The 19,972-nt window shown below is 35.6% G+C and overlaps 2 protein-coding genes across 2 annotated transcripts in view; both read right to left on the minus strand.

Annotated features, from left to right (window-relative positions):
* Nucleotides 1–19,972, minus strand: part of LOC126707651 (monooxygenase 3-like) — a 91,059-nt gene that overhangs the window by 66,168 nt on the left and 4,919 nt on the right. The window lies entirely within an intron of this gene.
* Nucleotides 1–19,972, minus strand: part of LOC126707647 (monooxygenase 2-like) — a 121,913-nt gene that overhangs the window by 34,576 nt on the left and 67,365 nt on the right. The gene's annotated exons all lie outside the window — the stretch shown is intronic.

The following is a 19,972-nucleotide window of genomic DNA, read 5'->3' on the forward strand; positions in this document are numbered from 1 at the left end:
TCTTGGAATGATACTGTACAATTGCCATTTTTTTTTAATTCATTTTTTTATTCATATTCTCTCTCTTATCAAACAAGATATTTCCTCATTCTTTCTCAGCAACTCATTTATTTTCACCTTTGGTCCACATATGGTCTAGAAATTGTAATGACATATAAGTTGTACTTGTAGGTCTTAGGTGCGTGATGTGAATCAGAAAAAGAAAAAGAAATTAATAGAGGTGTGAGGCATCAGGCATCAGGCATCAGGCATGTGTCAGCGTGTTATGGTGCATGTAAAAAGCAAAGAAAAGAAAATTAAAAAAGGTGATATAATCATATAAATGAGGAAAGAAAAAAAAATAAAATCATAGAATGCTGGTCTGGTACGGAATAGAAAAAAATATCAAACTATAGCAATTGGCTTAATAATTACTAAAATAAAATAAAATAAAGATTAATATTGTAAAAGTTTATTTTGTATAAATCAATATATATTATTTAAATAAATTTTTTATATGTCGATAAACATTATAATATATATATATATATATTTATTTATAAAAATAGTGGTAATTTCAAAACGGTACATTGGTATCAATCGGTACCGAAATATATCATTCTTCTAGTCAAACCAAAACAGTTTTCGGTACGAAATTGACTCCATTAATTGTATAAGAAAATAAAAGTTGAGATGTTGAGTATGTTGTAAAATGGTATGGTATAAATGATAAAGTAACTTTTAAAATAGCAAAATGAAATTTTTTGTAAAAACCAAATACAAATGCTCTTAGAGCATTCCCATTAAAGAGCTAAATACGCTAAAAGCTAAATTTTAGCACCAATACACAAAAAAACCCACTTCATCAAAGATTTCAAATGTCAAAAATTTTGACATACAGCTACAGTGAACTATTATCAATAACAGCTCACTGTAGCACGGTTGTAAATTTTTTTTTTTCTTAGGTCTCTTTCTTTCTCTCTCTCCAGGTCTCTTTTTCTTTTTCTCTTTGCCTCTCTGTCTCCCTCTTTCTCTATGCTCTCCGTCTCCCTCTTTCTCATAGCTATGGTCTGCCTCATCGGAGCCACCGCAAGCCTCACACTCTTCAAGATCACCTTGGCCTACCCTGCAAGCTCGCCTCATCGGCTCTTCAAGATCGCCTTGCTAGAGCCATTGCAAGCCTTGAGTCGTGGGTATGAGTGGGTGGGTTTTGTAAAATTGGATCTAGGTTGTGGGTGGGTTTTGGCAGCCTTGAGTGGTTTTATGGTCGTAGGTATGAGTTGATTGGGGTGGCTTTGGCTTATGGGTGTGGGTTGATTGATTTGGTGGTTGGTTGTTATGGGTTGAGCCTGTGTGGTGGGTGGTTTTTTTATTTTTTCATTTTTTTATGCTGTTGTTTGTGGTTGTGGTGGATCTGGATGGTGGCTGGTGGTGACGATGGTGAGTGAATGTGGTGGTTGTGGTATGGGTGGATGTGTATGTGGATGTGGTGAGTGTGGTGGGTGGATGTGGAGTTTTTTTTTTTGGTTAGTTGTGGCATGGATGGTAGGTTTGTGGTGGTTGTGATATGGGTGGTGAGTTTTTGGTGGGTGGTTAGGTGGTGGGTTTTGTGGTGATAGTTGGTATTGTGGTGGCCAGTGGTTTTGAGAATAGAGGAGAAAGAGAGAGACAGAGGAGAGAGAGATACAAGGAGAGGAAGAATAAAAAATAAAGAAAAAAATATTTAAATAAAATGTTAAAAAAATAAAAATTTTGATATAAAATATATTGTAAAGTGATGTGTTATATGTTCTAAAATTAGATTTTTAGATGAAAAATACTAAAACTTTTAAGATTTTTAACAAAAATATTCTTACAAGGAATTTTTTTCGATCCTAATGCCAAATGGGGAGTTTTACCAATGTAGTATAAAATAATATATATATATATATATATATATATATAAAAGCTATCTTTTTGATACATGGATTTCTGAAACGTGGAAATGACTTTTATTTTATTTTATTTTATTTTAAATTTTTAGAACTCTTAGAGCATTAGTATTAGAAGATGCTAATGCCATATCTAAGAGCATTTTAGCATAAATGCACCAAATAACCACTGCATAAGAAAATGTCAAAAGGAAGTATTGCAAAAATATTTAGAATTGTACTACAGTACAATTCTAAAGGTAGAATAGTACTGTAGCACAATTCTAAAACTTATAATATTTGTTTATTCTCTATTTTCTGACTCTCTCTCTCACTTTGTTTCTCTTCTCATTCCTCTCTCCACAACGGCGTCTCTCTCATCACGTCTCTCTCTCATCACATCTCTCTCTCACGGTGGGCTTTTCTAGCGTGGGTTGTGGGTCCAACGTGGAGGTGAGACTGGGAAGTCAAACCGGCGTGGTATGGTGGCGATTTCTGGGTATTTTTGGGTACGTTTTCTGGGTTCATGGGTATGATGCGGCGTGGTATGGTGGTTTGCGGCAGCGTGTTCATGGGTTTCCGGTGTGGTTTGCAGTGGCGAGATTGGTTTGTAGCTGGGTTTGTGTAAATTTTGACTTGATTTTTTTTTGTGGGTCATCTTTTGGATTCGGAATTTGTTATTTGTTTGATTTGATTTTGGGATGGATTTTTTTTGTGCGTTCATGGTGGTGGAGTTGGGGGTTGCCGTGGTGGTGGTGGTGGTGGAAGGGGGTGGGGTTTTTATTATGGGTCATATGTGGGTTCATGGTGGTGAAGGTGGGGGGTTGCCGTGGTGATGGTGGTGGCCATGGGTTTCGGGGCTGAGGTTTCTGGGGTTACTATGAGGTTTCTGGGGTTTATTTGGAAGAGAGTTAAAAATGAAAGAGAGGAGAGAGATGGGAGAGAAAAGATATAATTTTGATATATATTATTTTATTTTGTAAATATATTATTTTAATGAGTAAAAGAGGAAAATAGAAATTTGGGATGTGGAGGTATTGTAAAATAAGATGGTATAATGATAAAGTGAGTTTTTAAAATAGTAAAATAGAGTAGCATTAGCATTTTCCAATGCTAATGCTATTAGGCTGGATGGCCTTAATTTCATTCTTTTCTCCTCCAACGTGACAGCTTGTCACAACTGACAATCACATTAAATGAAGGTTGAATTTCTCTATAAGCTTGCAAGACAAGTGGTGGTCTGGATTGTAATAACATAAAATTAACCATGTGCACGGGAAAGAGAACTTAAAATGTAAAGTTTAAAAGTGAAATGGTAGTAAAAAATTAAGGCTTGACAGCTCTCTTACCCTCTTCTCCCCCATTACACCACTGGCTTTACATCCTATACTGCATTTTCTTCAAAGCACCTAATGGCTTGGAGTCGTCTAGAGATAGTCATTGAGCATACTAATGATCTAGAGAGTGTACATTTGTTTCAACGCCTAAAGGCTTACCATGTCGTTTGCATTTGCGATGATGACGATAATTGCTACTATGACAAAGAGAATAAAAGTCCTGTTGACCTAAACGGCCGTTCAAACCCTAAGTGGGGAACCCACTTTGATTTCAACATAAACATTGTTGAGGCCCAGCAGAGGCGGCTTTATTTGATTGTTAGGCTCGAATCTCACCGCAATGTTTCCTGTCTTCGCGGCAAATTTATCGGTCAAGTTCGTGTTGGCCTTGAAGAACTGCTTAATGATTTTGGTGATGCTGATGACAAGAAATTAGTCACACGAAGTGTTATAAACAAGAACGGGGAGGCCCAAGAGGGAGACTAACTTTTTCTTACAAGTTCGGAAGAACTCTCGATCATCCACCTTCGCATCTCAACCTCATTCACTCCTCTGTTGCTGGTAATTTTCCTTCTGAAATCTCCCACTTATCCAAACAGGTTTCACTTGATCTCTCTTTGAATTTTGGCATGAGAATTGAAACGCCTAGTTTGAAAAGGCTTGTTCAACACCTAACCATGGTTTTAAAAACCGGTACGGTGAAAGAACCGGAAAATGAGCAAATTACCGGTTTTATGGTCGGACCGGGGTCCGACCGATAGTCGAACCGGTGATGTCATAAATAATTTAATTAATATTTATTTAAATTATATAAATAATTAATAATTTTTTAATATACTAAAAACATAATTAAGCTCATGACTAGCTCATCACAAAGAGTTCACTGCCACACATTTACTGATTTACAACATTTATCAACAAGTCATTGAAACCCATCAAAAAATCCTCCTCCAATTAGGCAATTACAGGAAAAAACAGTTATAAATTTATACAAAATGGTGACTTGGCTTATCATTCACATTCTATTCTATTCTATTCTATTCAACAGATACACATTCATATTCTATTCATCAGACTCAACAATTTATACAAAATGGTGACTTGGCTTATCATTCTCCCTGCTTTGCTTCAAATCCACCCAAGTTACCATCCAACCCCAACCACAAAATATGTAGAACCTGAGATGAAGCCGAGAGAAATGGAAAAAAAAAAAAAAAAAAACAGAACAGAGAAAAGAAAATTATCAAAATCAAAATCAAGTAATCAAAATCAAAAGAAAAGAATGTTACCTGATGAAGCCGAGAAGCAGAGAGCAGAGCACTTTAGAGGGCGAGGGCGAGAGTCGCAAGACCGAGAACCCGTGAGGATGAGAAGGAAAAAACCCAAAAAGAAAAAAAAAAAACCCAGTACTTCAAACCCGTGAGGATGAGAGTGTGAGCTTGAGTGAGGCGGAGAGGAAGAAAAATGTTTGAGGCGGAGAGGGCGAGGCAGAGAGGAAGAGAGTGTGAGCTTGAGTGAGGCGGAGAGGGCGAGGCAAAGGGCAGAGAGTGTGAGCGGCGAGGTACAGAGGCAGAGAGTGTGAGGCGGAGAGGGCGAGGCAGAGAAGGCGAGGCAGAGTGTGAGGCGAGGTACAGAGGCAGTGAGGCGGAGAGGCCGAGCGACGAGGCAGTGAGGCGGAGAGGGCGAGCTGTGAGTGGCGAGGCATAGAGGCTGTGATCGGCGAGGAAGAGGCTGTGAGCGACGAGTTCAATGAGTTGAGCTTGGGTGCGGCGGAGAGGGCAAGGCAGAGATAATGAAAATGACAAAATGAGAGTGAGATTCAGATTCTTAGGTTAGTCTTTAGGGTTAGGACTCCAGCCTAAAACGACGTAGTTTTGTTGTTTTAGGCTAAAACAACAAAACTACGTCGTTTTAGGCTGGGAAAGGACAAAAAATAAATAACCGGTCAATAACCGGTTTAACCGTGCCGGTTTCCGGTTTTTCGGTTAAACCGGCCGGTTTTTACTGTTTCACGGTTTTTATGTTAATTTTGGTTTTTTAACATAACCGGACCGGATTGATGACCGGTTCCCGGTTGAACCGGTCGGACCGGCCGGTCCGGTCCGGTTTTTAAAACTATGCACCTAACCCATCTAACTGAACTTGTTTTGGATTTTGTTAACATGTCTTCTGTTTCACCTAATTCTTTCATGCTTTCACTTTCATTTTCATTTACATTCTTCTTTTTTAGTCAAACTGCTTTCTTTTTCTCTCTCAGGTGCTTCATATAAGAGAGAGAGAGAGAGAGCTGAGCTGAGCTGGGGCATTGTTTGGGGTCATGGGGTGGAATGCATCACCAAGCACACAAACATTGCCTTTGCATGATGTTTCCCCAAATAAGGTCCAGGGATGTCTATACCTTAATGGGGGATAACATAATATAATCCAGTTCAGTGTTTTCAACAATGTCCTTTATTTCATCAGGTACATTTGCTAACTTGCTTAACACAAATTGATTCAGTTTAGCTGAGTCATCTTCTGTTAAGTTCTAAAACTTTAGAACAATTGGCCAACTGTGAGCACAAACTTGTCTAGGTATAGATCTTAGAGTTTATGGAGTTTATTAGATAGTGCTCAAGGTGTTACAAGTCAAAACACACAAAAATTCAAGCTGCAGAAAATCAAAGAATTCAAATTCAAGGAAATCTGATCGATTGAAAATTAGATTCAACCGATCGAAAATCGTAGACATGAAATTCTGCAGAATTCTATTAGCCCAAACTCTTCTTAAACGTTTTGGGGTCCAAGTGAAACACTTCTAGTATATAAAGGAAAACCCTAACTACATTTTTAGAGCTTTTGAGAGACTTTGGAGGTGATCTTGTGAGATATAAAAGGTTTTGTGCCTTCCTCTTTCAAAGTCACTACCAGAAATCATTCTCATATCATTAAAATCGATAGATCTGAAGTTACTACAACAAGATCAACAATAACTGATAATCTAAACCTTTAAAGGTGGTCTTGGAGTCCCAAATTGGAGAGTTTGAGTTGTTGAAACATTTGAGTAGAATCTTAAAGTCACAAGCAAGGTGGCTTGTGTTGGTGTAAATCCAAGAAAAGGAGTCTGTAGATTTAGAGCTTGCATGTGGTCGTGTCAATAAGTTACTACATGAGGTAGCAATAGATTTAGGGTTATATCTTTTATAAAAACTTCAATTATCTTATAGTGGATTTGGTTTACCTTGAAGATAGTAAGGTCAAATTTTCCCCAGGTTTTTACCTTGAAACAGGTTAGTTTTATTGGTTTTCCTAGGTAATCATATCGTGGTGTTATTTACTTTTTCGCATCTTTGCATGATATGATTTATTTGGCTAATTAATTAGGTTAAAAAATATGTTTAAGGGGTCTAAATGAACAAATAAATGGTATTAGAGCAGGTTCACTTTGAATGGATTAACGTCCTGAGTGAGATCCTTGATCTCTGCTATCATGAATAATTTAAATGTCTGTCTGCTCATATTTGTGATGATTTGAATAAAAAGGACACTAATGTTTCTATTGATCTTTTTGATGCCTGTGAAACTCTCCATAGGGAATTAACTAAATCTATGAAAATTGCTAAGAAATTCAAGGAAGAGTTAAAATTGGCTAATCTTGAAAAAGAGGAATTGATTATGAGATTGGATGAATCTAATAAAAAGAATGAATTTTTAAGAAATCAATTTTTCTATCAAGATGAAAAGATGAAAAGTTTGGAATAAAAGTCAGTTGAGGCTAAAGCTAAACTTGAAAATTTTTCTAATTCCAAACTTGCTGTTGATAACAGATCTGTTTCTATTTCAATTCCAATTAAGCCTAAAGACAAAATTTATATTCCTCCTTTTGAGAGGAATTATAAAGAAAAAAGCTTATTTTACTAGGTTAGACAAAGGTAGAAGTTCTGATATAGACATTGAAGTTTCTAAACCTATGTCTAAACCTTCTATTAGAGTGCATAAGAAATTTGTTTTTGTGCTTACCTGTCATTTTTGTGGTGTTGTTGGTCATATTAGACCAAATTGTTCTTTGCTGAGGCAAAAACCAAAATCTGAGACTAAATCTGCTGTTAGGAATACTAATGTTCTTAAATTTGTTCATGTTTGTCACTTTTGTGGTGTCTCCGATCATATTCATCATAATTGTCATAAATTGAAAATTAAGCATTCTGTGTTTAAGTCTAGGATATGTGATGATTTTTCTCCTTTCATAAGTCTTGATAAATTGTGTCATATGTTTTTGAAAAATTTAAGCATGTTGGCTTGTGAAAGGAAATTACAAGATTTCAGTCTATCTCAGAAGAATGGTATAATCCCTCAAATACACTCTGCTTCTCATGGTTTTTCACCTACAAAGCCAAAGATGTGTGCTGTATGGGTGAGAAAAGACTTACTAAGGTGAGTGCTGTTTACTTGTCCTTGATATAATTCTTTCAATTATTTGTGGACATGTGTACTTTCAATTTTTGGTTGTTTTGTTCCAAAAAAAAAAAAAAAAAAAATCCAAAAACATTGAAAATTTTCAAAAAGACAAAAATATTTTATTTTGTGTCTAGTTTTTATTTTTCTTGAGAATTACATGAATTATAATATCTCTCTTTTGATTTAGAACATACTTGATATTGTGGAGAAACATAGAAAGTATGTGTTGCATAACTGAATACATAAGCTATTTTTAATTTTGTTTGTATGAGTGTGTACTAGGTTGTACATGTACTCATGGGTTAATTAAGAAATTGATATTTCTTGTTTGTGTACCTTCTATAGCTTAGTTAAGCACTATCATGCATTGTTTTTGCATTTTGTTCATTTAGCATAATGTGCTTTTTGTTTTTGGTTATAAAAATTTAAAAACCCAAAAAGATTTTATTTATTTATTACACATCTTCATGTGTGTAATTGAGGTTGGCCTATGAAATTTGCATTTCATGACTGTGTACTTTGTTTAGCTTTGATGAGTTTTATTTTTCTGCACTTTGCTAGTTTGTGCTATGTAATGCTTATATTGTGTGAGTTATTTATAGTTTTTAATCACATGTTCTTGATTTTGAAGTTACATTCTTTTGATTGTAAGGACTAAAAAATCCTAAGAAAAAAATATAAATAACCATCTCACCACTGTTACTCACTAATCATGAACACTTATGTGCAAATCATAAAAGCTGTGCTCGGTAAGGTGTAGTACTTGCACAGCAAAATACCTAAGGTGTTATTGTACAATGGATAAAAGAAGCAAAATGAAAAGTAAAAAAAAAAAAAAAATGCTTCAAAAGAAAAAGAAAAATCAAATATATATAAAAAAAAATTACATGGTTGCAAGCGTATTTTCTAGGAGATGTAGAAGTTATATGATGCAACTCTTTAGGTAATAGTTACTTTCAAACTTATGTGATGGATAATGTAGAGAGTGTGTTTAATTTCTATCTACATATCACCTTTTATATATGTCATACACATACTAGTTGCACATATTACATGCAAATTTTTGCTAAATTTTGTACATATGATTGTGTGCTGACTAATTTGGCCATCTTTAATTGCATATAAATTGATGTATAATTGCAATTTTTTGTTTTGGTTGGGAATTTGAAGAAAAAAATTGTTTAGAAGTGTAAAATCTTTGTTTTTAACTTCTTAATTGGTTTTGATATTTACATTTTAGAGGCATAATGCTTTTTGAAACTTTTCTAGATCATGTGCATATTCAATAAGTCTTAAAAACTACTTTTCAAAGTTGTTTTTCTGCATAAAATTTCCAGATTTCAAAGTTTTAAAATTTTTAACTGTTTCGACCAATCAAAGTTCTCACTCGACCGATCAAACTTGTGAGTTTCTGTGTTAAAAACTCTCTGCCTCTCTCGATTGATACTCGATTGATGTTCGACTGATCGAAATTGGAAAATTTTATGTTTTTAAGTTTTTAACCGATCAGTCTTTTCATGCACTGCACAAAAAGAGTAGGACATGCATTGCATTGTTTTCTTTATCCATCTTACATTTTTGCAATCATATCTCTCACTATTTTCACACACATCATGCATACAATTTGCTAAGTTGGGTACTCAACTTGATTTAAAAATTGATTGATTAATTTTTGAGTTATGTACATTCTAGTATATGCTATTTTTCTTGATGTGTGAACTTATAAAATTGGAATTTATTTTTGAGATATGGTGGATAATAAATGTGCAAATATTTTCTCTACTATTGAGATTTGTTTATGGGTCAATTAGTGTTAAGTTTGCATATATTGAAAGAGAGAATATTTTTCTTCATGTGTATCCCTACCTTATTATTTTTAAGTCAGGTTTGTGTCTTTTTAGTTTTCCCCAACTCCTAAATTTTCCATAAAATTGTTTCTCCCAAAACTTGTTTTGTTTTTCCTATTTTTATAGGGGGAGAAAGTTGTTTTTAAAATCTATGTTGTTCATAGGAGTTGTTGTTCTTCATAGGGAGAGTTGCCTCTATTTTCTTTGGAGCTGAATTGTTTTGTGTTCCCTTGATTCTGTATTTTCTCTTATCCTTTATTGCGTATGTTTTTTGTCTACCTTTTGAATGAGTTGTCTTTGTTAATATGTGATAAAAAAAGGGGAGAAATAGATGAAATTTGAAAAGTTTTTTAACTGTTTTTATTTAGGGGGAGAAAATAAATTTTTTTTTTTTTTTGATGTATCTACCATAGGGGGAGAGCTAGTTTGCTTTAGTTTGTTTTTGATTTTATATTTATCTATCTTTATTTCCACACATGTGGTGATGTGCTCTTTTGAGTGTTTTAGGAAAGACAGGTACATTCTGATCAAAATCTTCTGCCTCTTCTTGCAACTTCTAGGTTAGGAGTCTTAGATTGGGTTTTGTGATGTAATTGGGCATTTCATTGTAATTGGGTTGTTCTTGTATTTGAGCATTTCATATTGTATGTGAGTTTTGTCATGGATTGCCAAAGGGAGAGATTATTAGGTTCTAAAATTTTAGAACAATTGGCAAACCGCGAGCACAAACTTGTCTAGGTATAGATCTTAGAGTCTATAGAGTTTATTAGATAATACTCAAGGTGTTACAAGTCAAAACACAAGAAAATTCAAGCTGAAAAAAATCAAAGAATTCAAATTTAGTGAAATCCGACTGATCAAAAATTAGATCCAACCGATCAAAAATTGCAGACATGAAATTTCTATAGAGTTCTATTTCAGCTCAAACTTTGCTTAAACGTTTTGGGGTTCAAGTGAAACACTTCTAGTATATAAAGGAAAACCCTAACTACGTTTTCAGAGCTTTTGAGAGACTTTGGAGGTGCTCTTGTGAGATCTAAAAGGTTTTGTACCTTCCTCTTTCAAAGTCACTATCGGAAATCATTCTCATACCATTAAAACTGGTAGATCTGAAGTTGCTGCAACAAGATCAACAATAGCTGATAATCTAAACCTTCAAAGGTGGTCTTGGAGTCCCAAACTGGAGAGTTTATGTTGCTGAAACCTTTGAGTGGGATCTCAAAGTCACAAGCAAGGTGGCTTGTGTTGGTGTAAATCCAAGAAGAGGAGTCTGTGGATTCAGAACTTGCACGTGATCATGTCAGTAAGTTACTACATGAGGTAGCAATAGATTTAGGGTTAAATTTTTTGTAAATACTTCAATTCTCTTATAGTGGATTTGGTTTACCTTGAGAATGGCTAGATCAAATCCTCCCCAAGTTTTTACCTTGAAATGGGTTAGTTTCATTGATTTTCTTGGGTAATCATATTGTGATGTTATTTACTTTTCCGTATCTTTGCATAATATGATTTATTTGTGTTTAACCTAGATCTGAAAATTAATCTAAGTAATCACTTAGCTAATTAATTTGGTTAAACAATCTGTTTAAGGGATCTAAATGAACAAACATCTTCCATGTCTTTCTCTGCAAGATATAATAAGAACAAAAACTGTTATAATGCTATACCTTAGAAATACAAAAAATTTCACAATTATTTTACATGATAATTTTTTTTTTTTTTTTTTTTTTGATAATTTGATCGCTACAATAGATAGACTATGATCACAGTGGACAAATTATTTTTATTGAAAAATCGTCTTGATTTGGGTGCAATACGGATTGAGATCCGCCATGCAATTGCCATTGATGGGGAGAGAAAAGTGAAAAAAATGTAAAAAAATAATAATAAGTTAAAAGTTTTTAAAAAATAATGATTCAAAGATTGTTAGTAAAACTGATTTTTTTAACTTTCAATCTCATGCAATAATCCATATGACACTCTCTCTCAATCCGGTCCTACACTAAAGAATGCATAACTCTATGCTCCATGCACAAAAACGTACAGTGCATGACAAAATACAAAACATGATGTTTGCTCAAAATTACTAGAAAACATTTTCAAATAAACATGGTTTAGGATTCTCATCTAAGTTTACCACCAATATAACTTTATTTTCTACTATTTAGCATTTTCAACAAATATATAATTTAATAAAGTGCATCCAAACACACTTGGAATTGGGGCTCACTGTTAGATGTGTAAAACCAATAAATGCCAGTGTCATCATTAGGAAGAATTTCCGTGGCTGCTGTGGAGGCACTGGTTGCTGTAGAGGCACTTGCGCAGTTAAGGCTGTTACCTTTGCTCAAGACATTGGTCTATCTTCCATCACTGTGGAAGGAGATTCAGAAATCATTATCAATTCCCTAAAGTGACCACGAAACTCTTGCTGCTTATGGTCATTTGATTGAAGAGACAAAAGCCATTGCAAGTTCCTTTGTAATTTTTCATATGTTTGTAACTTTACTGCTCATCATCTTGCTAGATGTTAGTAGTTTTTCGATATGGATGGAAAATATTCCTTCACATCTTAACGCTGCACTGAGCCGATTTGGCTATTCCTTAGTAATAATATTACAATCTTCGTCTAAGAAAAGATCGGAAGCTTATGCCCATGAATTGTAAGAGCTTGGGCTCAAATCCATGATTGGACTTGAAATTTATCTAGCCCCTGATAGCAGCTCTCCTTGTGAAAGACGGTGCCTTGAAGCCCATTTACTTTGCCTCCACTGAGTTCACTCCATCACACCCAATCAATGCCTTTCATTCAAAAATATCATACTCTAATAAGTCCCAAGTACCATATTATTTAATTATGCTAAAAAAACACGTGTATGCTTTTTAACTGCTTGAGGAAAAAAATTTAACATTTCCCTGTTGAATAAAGTTTGAATCAAAATATGTTTGAAGTTATCTTTCTCAAACATACTATATATGTGGCATGATTAAAGAGATTATTTAGGTGTAGTTTTAGTCATATGACTTTTTAATGAGTCATATGATTTGTTTAAATAATACTCATGAATTGTCTTATAAATCTTCATGTAATGAATTGGAAAAAATTGCTTCAAATATATTTAAAACCAAACTTGTTTTTTTCCAAAGAGCTTAGACAATCACAAACGAGTGAGAAAGAGTGTAAGTTAATAAGTGTTCATTATTACCTTATTACCTTTGGAAGTTTGAGTACAATTTTTTAGGCTGGATGGGGATACGCCACTAAAGAGTGAAAATATTTGTTGGCACTGACTTGGGATTAAGAACTTTTTTTAAGAAAATATTGTATTTCTATACTATAAAGAACTTATTTATTTATTTTTTTATATAAGGAATTAGTGTTCCAGCTTTTAGTCAGATTTTTCAACTACGATACTTGCACGTGAATTTAGGATTAATGTGTAACAAATTAAATCTAATACTTTCAGATTTATGTCTTGTCTAAACCAAAAAGTCTGCCATCCAAGTATCCCTCTATCTCCCTCACCTTAGGAACAAATAATAAAGACAAAATAATAATAAAAAAGAGTATAAAAAATATTTAAATAAAATGATAAAGAATAAAACAAAAGGGTGTGTTATAAAATAATGTATTAAAATAGAAAAAGTATTTTTTTTATACATGGAAATGATTTTTTTTTTTTTTTAGAACTCCTAGGCTGAATAGCCTTTCTTTCTTTTCTCCTCCAATGAAGGCTGAATTTCTCTAAGCTTGCAAGACAAGGGGTGGGCTGGACCACATGTGGTCTGGATTGAAATCGGTTGAAATAACATGTAGAGTAATGCTAAGAACACATAAAAATGCATAATTTTGTGTCACAACTTGTCACATGGTAAATTATGAATGATGGAAGTGTGTTTTTATATGACCCACCATCACACATTTATCAATCAAAACTAGCCACGTGACAAATTGTGACACTAAAATTATGCGTTTTTATATGTCTATAGCATTACTCTAGCATAAAATTAACCATATGAGTATGGGAAAGAGAAATGTAAAGTTTAAAAAGGAAATGATAAAAAATTAAGGGCCGACAGCTCTCACCCTCTCCTCCCCCATTACACCACTGGCTTTACATCCTATATTGCGTTTTCTTCAAAGCACCTAATGGCTTGGAGACATCTAGAGATAGTCATTGAGCATGCTAAGGAACTATAGAGTGTACATTTGTTTCAAAGCCTGAAGCCCTACCCGGTCATTTGCATTTGCGATGACGAAGGTAATTACTACAATGACTCCAAAAAAAAAAAAAAAAAAAAACCTGTTGACCTAAACGGTCGTTCAAACCCTGAGTGGGGAGCCCTCTTTGATTTCGACATAGACATTGTTGAGGCCCAGCAGAGGCGGCTTTATTTGATTGTTAGGCTCGAATCTCACCGCAATGTTTCCTGTCTTGGCGGCAAATTTATCGGTCAAGTTCGTGTTGGCCTTGAAGAACTGCATAATGATTTGGTGATGATGATGACAAGAAATTAGTCACACGAAGTGTTATAAACAAGAACAGGCAGGCCCAAGGGAGTCTAACTTTTTCGTACAAGTTCGGAAGAACTCACGATCATCCACCTGCAGCTCTTCCTCAACCTTATAATGGAAATCCGGTGGCTCAGAAGCAAAGGCGTAACAGCGACGTTCACCCAAAATATTTCCTCATTCTTTCTCTCAGCCACTCATTATTTTCAACCTTACTCTCTCTAACTCTTGTTCTCCTTCCACCTTTGTGAGCCAACACTCTCATTCCTCTCTAGCATTTTTATCACACAAATTCTAGCATCACTCATTTTTGTCTCTATCTCCCTCACGGCCTCACCCAGTTTCTTCTTTTTATCACCATCTCCGTCACCAATTTTCCTTCCCTCTATCTCCCTCACTGTTGGGAACAAATAATAAAGAAAAAATAATTAAAAATAGTAAAAAAAAAAATTAAATAAAATGGTAAAAGAATAGAACATCATATATAAGAGCATTAGAGCATTCCCATTAAGCCTTGTATATGCTAAAAGATGCTTTTTTTCAGCATTTTTGACCCAAAAGCTTACTTCATCAAGGGTTTTAAATGCTATAATTTTTTTGCATTGATGAACAGTGCAATCTCATATTTGAGACCGCACTGTTCACCAATTGTAAAATTTATATTATTTTTTTATTTAGGTGGGGCCCACTTTCTTTTCTTCTTTGTCTTTCTCATTTTCGTTTCTTCCCTGTTTCACCATTTCTCTGCTCTCTCTCTCTTCCTCTGCTCGATGTCTCTGCCTCCAAACTCATGATTGACAGTCAATGACCATCCAAATCACAAACCCATTGTCCAAATCACAAACCCATGGTTGATTTGTGACTGACCCCAAATCAGCCACCAACCATCACCGCGGTGGCCCAAGGCGAGCAAACCGTGGCGGCCCACGGCAAGCAACGGCCCCATGGCCACTCACGCAATCTGAACCAACCCACAGCCACACATGCAATCTGAAGCCACCCACAACAATCCACGGTGATTTGAACCCACCCACGGCCACCCACGACGATCTAAACCCCACCCATAGCGAGCCACGACCACCATCAGCCCACGACAATCTGAATCCCACGCCAATCTGAAGCTTACAAGTCGATCTTGAGAGAGAGGAGAAACTTTTACTGTGAGAGGAAGAGAGGAGAGAGCGTGATGGGTCTACTAGTGGGTTTGCTGGTGGCGACGATGGTGGAGGTTTTTTTTGTTTTTGTTTGTTTTGTTTTGTTTTTTTTTTTTCCTTCTATTGTGGTTAGTGGTGGTGAGTGGATGTGGTGGTTGTGGGTGGATGTGGATTTGGATTTGGAGGTTTCTTTCTATTGTGATTTTTTTTTTCTTTTTTTGTTAGTGGTGGTTGTGGTATGGGTGGTGGGTTTTTGGTGGGTGGTTGGTAGTGTGGTGCCGACGGTGCTGTGAGAAAGAGAGAGATAGAGGAGAGAGAGGAAAAATAAAAAAATTATTGAAAAATAATAAAGAAATATTATTTAAATGAAATAATAATTAAAAAATAGAAGTTTTGATATCGGTTGTATTGTAAAGTGGTGTGTTATATGTTATAAAATTGGGTTTTCAGATGCTAAATACTATATTTTTTGACATGTTTGATGAGAATGCTCTTAGCATCTAGTATTTAAAAAAAAAATCATATTTTACTATCTCAAAAGCTATTTTATCTATTATCATACTATTTTATAATTCACCCAACACCTCAACTTTTATTTTACCATATAACATATTAAAATAATATATCTACATAATAAAATAAAAATAATATAACCCAATATCCAAATAAAACCCAATACTCAAATAAAACCCAAAACCCAAAAAATTTATTATTTAAAAAAAATACCATTTTGTTAAAGTAAGATGGTAGTGGTACTATAGTAAAATTGTAAACTTTTTTACAATTACAATTTGGGACGCACACTTTTTATGGTTTTGGAATTTTACCATCTTAATGCCAATATTTTTTTTGAGCCGGGTGTGAGGGGGGGGGGGGGGGGGGGGGGGTTGGTGGGTGGTGGGTGTTTACCATTCCCATGTATTATAAAATAATATATTAAAATAGAAAATATATATTTTTGATACGTGGATTTCTGAAACGTGGAAATGATTTTTTTTTTTTTAAGAACTCTTAGGCCGAATAACCTTTCCTTCTTTTCTCCTCCAACGTGACAGCTTTTCACAACTCACAAGAGTTGGAGACAATCACATTAAATGAAGGTTGAATTTCTCTAAGCTTACAAGACAAGGGGTGGTCTGGATTGTAATAACCTAAAATTAACCATGTGTATGGGAAAGAGAGAAAAAAAAAAAAAGAAAGTGAAATGGTAGTAAAAAATTAAGGCCTGACAGCTCTTACCCTCTTCTCCCCCATTACACCCCTAGCTTTACATCCTATACTGCGTTTTCTTCAAAGCACCTAATGGCTTGGAGACATCTAGAGATAGTCATTGAGCATGCTAAGGACCTAGAGCGTGTCCATGTTTTTCAAAGCCTGAAGCCTTACCATGTCGTTAGCATTTGCGATGATGACGGTAATTGCTACTATGACGAAGAGAATAAAAGTCCTGTTGACCTAAACGGCCGTTCAAACCCTAAGTGGGGAACCCACTTTGGTTTCAACATAGACATTGTTGAGGCCCAGCAGAAGCGGCTTAATCTGATTGTTAGGCTCGAATCTCACCGCAATGTTTCCTGTCTTCGCGGCAAATTTATCGGTCAAGTTCGTGTTGGCCTTCAAGAACTGCTTAATGGTTTTGATGATACTGATGACAAGAAATTAGTCATACGAAGTGTTATAAACAAGAACGGGGAGCCCCAAGGGAGACTAACTTTTTCGTACAAGTTCGGAAGAACTCTCGATCATCCACCTGCAACTCTTTCTCAACCTGATAATGGAAATCCGGAGGCCCAGATTCCGCAAAGGCGTAACAGCGACGTTCACCCAATTGTTAGGGCAGTTGTAGGGGGAGTGACGAGTGGGTTGGTCACTACTGTGGTAGAAGTGATTGGGAATGACATCTTAGGTGGCTAGGAAGTCTGCAGGCTAAGTTTGTGAGTACCTTAATGGCTTGTTTGTAAGTACCTTAGATTTTCTTTTCTGCTGTGATGGTTTCTGCTGTTTTAGTGTTTGTAGCTGTTATTGGTTCCTTGTATGAACTATTAATAAAGTTGCATTAGGGTACTTGAGTTTTGGTTTTAAATTAATGGATTAGAATTCGAAATACCTTAGATTTCAAATATATTCCTTATTTAGATGCGTTTAATTTATACAATTATTCCTATGAGAGAGAGAGGGGGGACAGAGGCTATGGAAGCTTCTCTGATACTAAAGATGGAAGAGAACATTTCTGTTAAAAGGGAGACCCATTTATGAAAGACTCAGTCTCGCTACATGAAATTCATAACAAATCAAACAGGTTTTTGATTTGGTTTGGTTCTTTTTTGAGATCTAAGATTTCAAAGCAGAACCCTAGTCCTAAAAGAAAAGAGTATTGCCTGGGAAGTGGACAATGAGGACGTCAGGGAGAGGATGTTGACAGCGGTGTGGCAGAGCTTGGAGAGGTTGTGAGGGGAGGAGGAGGAGGAGTGGAGGTTGAGCTTTGAGAGTGAAGCTGTTGGCCGTTTTTTTTTTTTTTTTTTGGTTTTTCCAACTCACTTCATGAGTATCTTCAAAATCCCTAAAACCATATGTGATGAAATTAACTCCGTTTTGGCTGAGTATTGGTTGGGGCAAACAGTTATGCTCTCCCAATGCTTTCAATTTGGCTATGTTAGCCAAACAGGCTTGACGTTCATGGTACCCACTCCCTTTTCTACCGTGTTTATAAAGTTCGCTATTTTCCTACATGTTCTTTTATGGATGCTGAGCTCGGAAGTAAATCCTTCATTCCCTCACGTGTCTGACGAAGCTTACTCCAGGCCAGAGAGGTTATTAGAGAAGGATCGGTATGGCAGATAGACGATGGAGATGGAGAGAGCGTTGGTGTGTTGACAGCCACAGATGGCTACCCACCCCCCTAGCTTTCGACCTGGTGCAGACCGAACCTTGAAGGTCAGTAGTCTCTTGGATGCAAACACGAGACAGTGGGGTAGAGCACTGGTCCAGTCGATGTTTCACAACTCTACGAGGGATGCAATACTGGGGCTTAGATTGGGTAGCTCTGGCCCTCGAGACAAGCTCTCCTGGTTTGAAAATAATAGATAACTCGCCGCATTGAGTCTCCAACAGCCCATCCTGGTGAACAATCCCTTGCATGCGAGTCAGGATAGGAAGATGTGGGAGAGCATTTGGTCAATGAACACTTCCCCTGAGGTTTGGAACTTAATTTGGCGGGCATGCTTTAATATCCTTCCAACGAGGTTTAACCTTCTCCTTCGAATGGTGTAAATTGACCCAAAGTGCACTCTGTGTAGCCAACATGATGGAACTACCAACCATTTTCTGTGGGACTGCCCCTTCGCACGAAATGTTTAGGCGTTGATACCTGGTAAACTGCAAAAGAGTAGCATAGTGGCTCCAAGCTTCTACCTCCTGGCCTGGCATATGCTTGACCGTCTCACTGGCTAAGAACTCGAGACTTGGGTCATAACTGCCTGGTCTTTGTGGAATGCTCGAAACCGTTTCCATTTTGAACAGCGTCAGACCCACCCCACGGTGATACCTCGAGGGGCAACATCCTTGCTAGATGAATATCAGAATGCAATCATCCTCACTTATCAGCTATACCTTACACCTTTTCCTTCTTTTGTTTCATTGTTACCACTGTATTTGACTGTTTTTCCTGAAAACCTATGGTTCAATGACTATATATGTAATTCTTTTCACATATTAATATACTTCTACCGTATTTCAGTTTTTTTTTTTTTTTTTTTTTTAAAAAAAAAAAAAAAAAAAACCCAAATACATGTAAAAGTCTATATATTTTCCAAGTTTTGCAATTACTATGGGGAATTAACTGGTGTAGGAGTAAAATGATATTGGACATAGGCATCACTCAACTAGAGTGAATAAGTGGTGCTGGCTAGCTATTGTTAATAGATTGATCATTAAGCTAACTCATATATATGCTGAAGCTCTAACAAAATGGGAAAGCACCCAACAGTTTTTATTTTTAGATAGTCCCCTGATTGTATCATTAATTCACTATTATAGCACTGTTATTAATTAGTTGTGCTATGCCAAATGTCATTTCAACACATCAAAACCTATTTTATCTATTTTACTACACCATTTTATAACATACCTTACATCACATCTTCCTATTTGAAACTTTCATCACATTAATATAATAAAATCATCCCATCAAAAATTTATTTTACTGTATCTCACTCTTCTCCGCTGAATCCACAACCCTTAAACCTAGTAAAAATTTATTTCACAACCCAAATCCACCCATAACCACCGTAACTTGCTTGTTTGGACTTGGAAGCCAACCGAGAATTTGATTTAAGTTTGAATAGCTGCCAGGCAGGTTAAATAAAATAATAGGAATTAAAGTGTCTTTGGTAGAGGAGGGTGGAAAATAGGAGAAGAAAAATAGAAGTGTTATTTTCTTTTATTTGGTAAGGGCAAAATTAAGGTGGAAGAAAAATGGGTCCCAGGAGTTTATCTCTTTGGGCCTAAAAATCTTTTTCTCTCTCCAAACTAGGGAAAAAATATGGAGAGAAAATTTAAGGAAATGAAATGTCAAAATTACTCCCACTTTTCCATCATTTTAATAATAGTAAACTCTTTATCTTTTTATTTTTCCATCTTCTCTACTAGATATATAATAATAGAAAATACAAATTAATATTTTTCATTCTCTCAACCAAATAAAGTAAGGTTGTGAATAGTTTAACTGAGTCAAGTATTGAAATTTAAAAGTTATTCATTTATTTTATTTTGAACACAAGCTCATTTTTAATTTATT

The sequence above is a fragment of the Quercus robur genome, chromosome 11 (genome assembly GCF_932294415.1).
Source record: "Quercus robur chromosome 11, dhQueRobu3.1, whole genome shotgun sequence".
Classification (NCBI taxonomy): Eukaryota; Viridiplantae; Streptophyta; class Magnoliopsida; order Fagales; family Fagaceae; genus Quercus; species Quercus robur.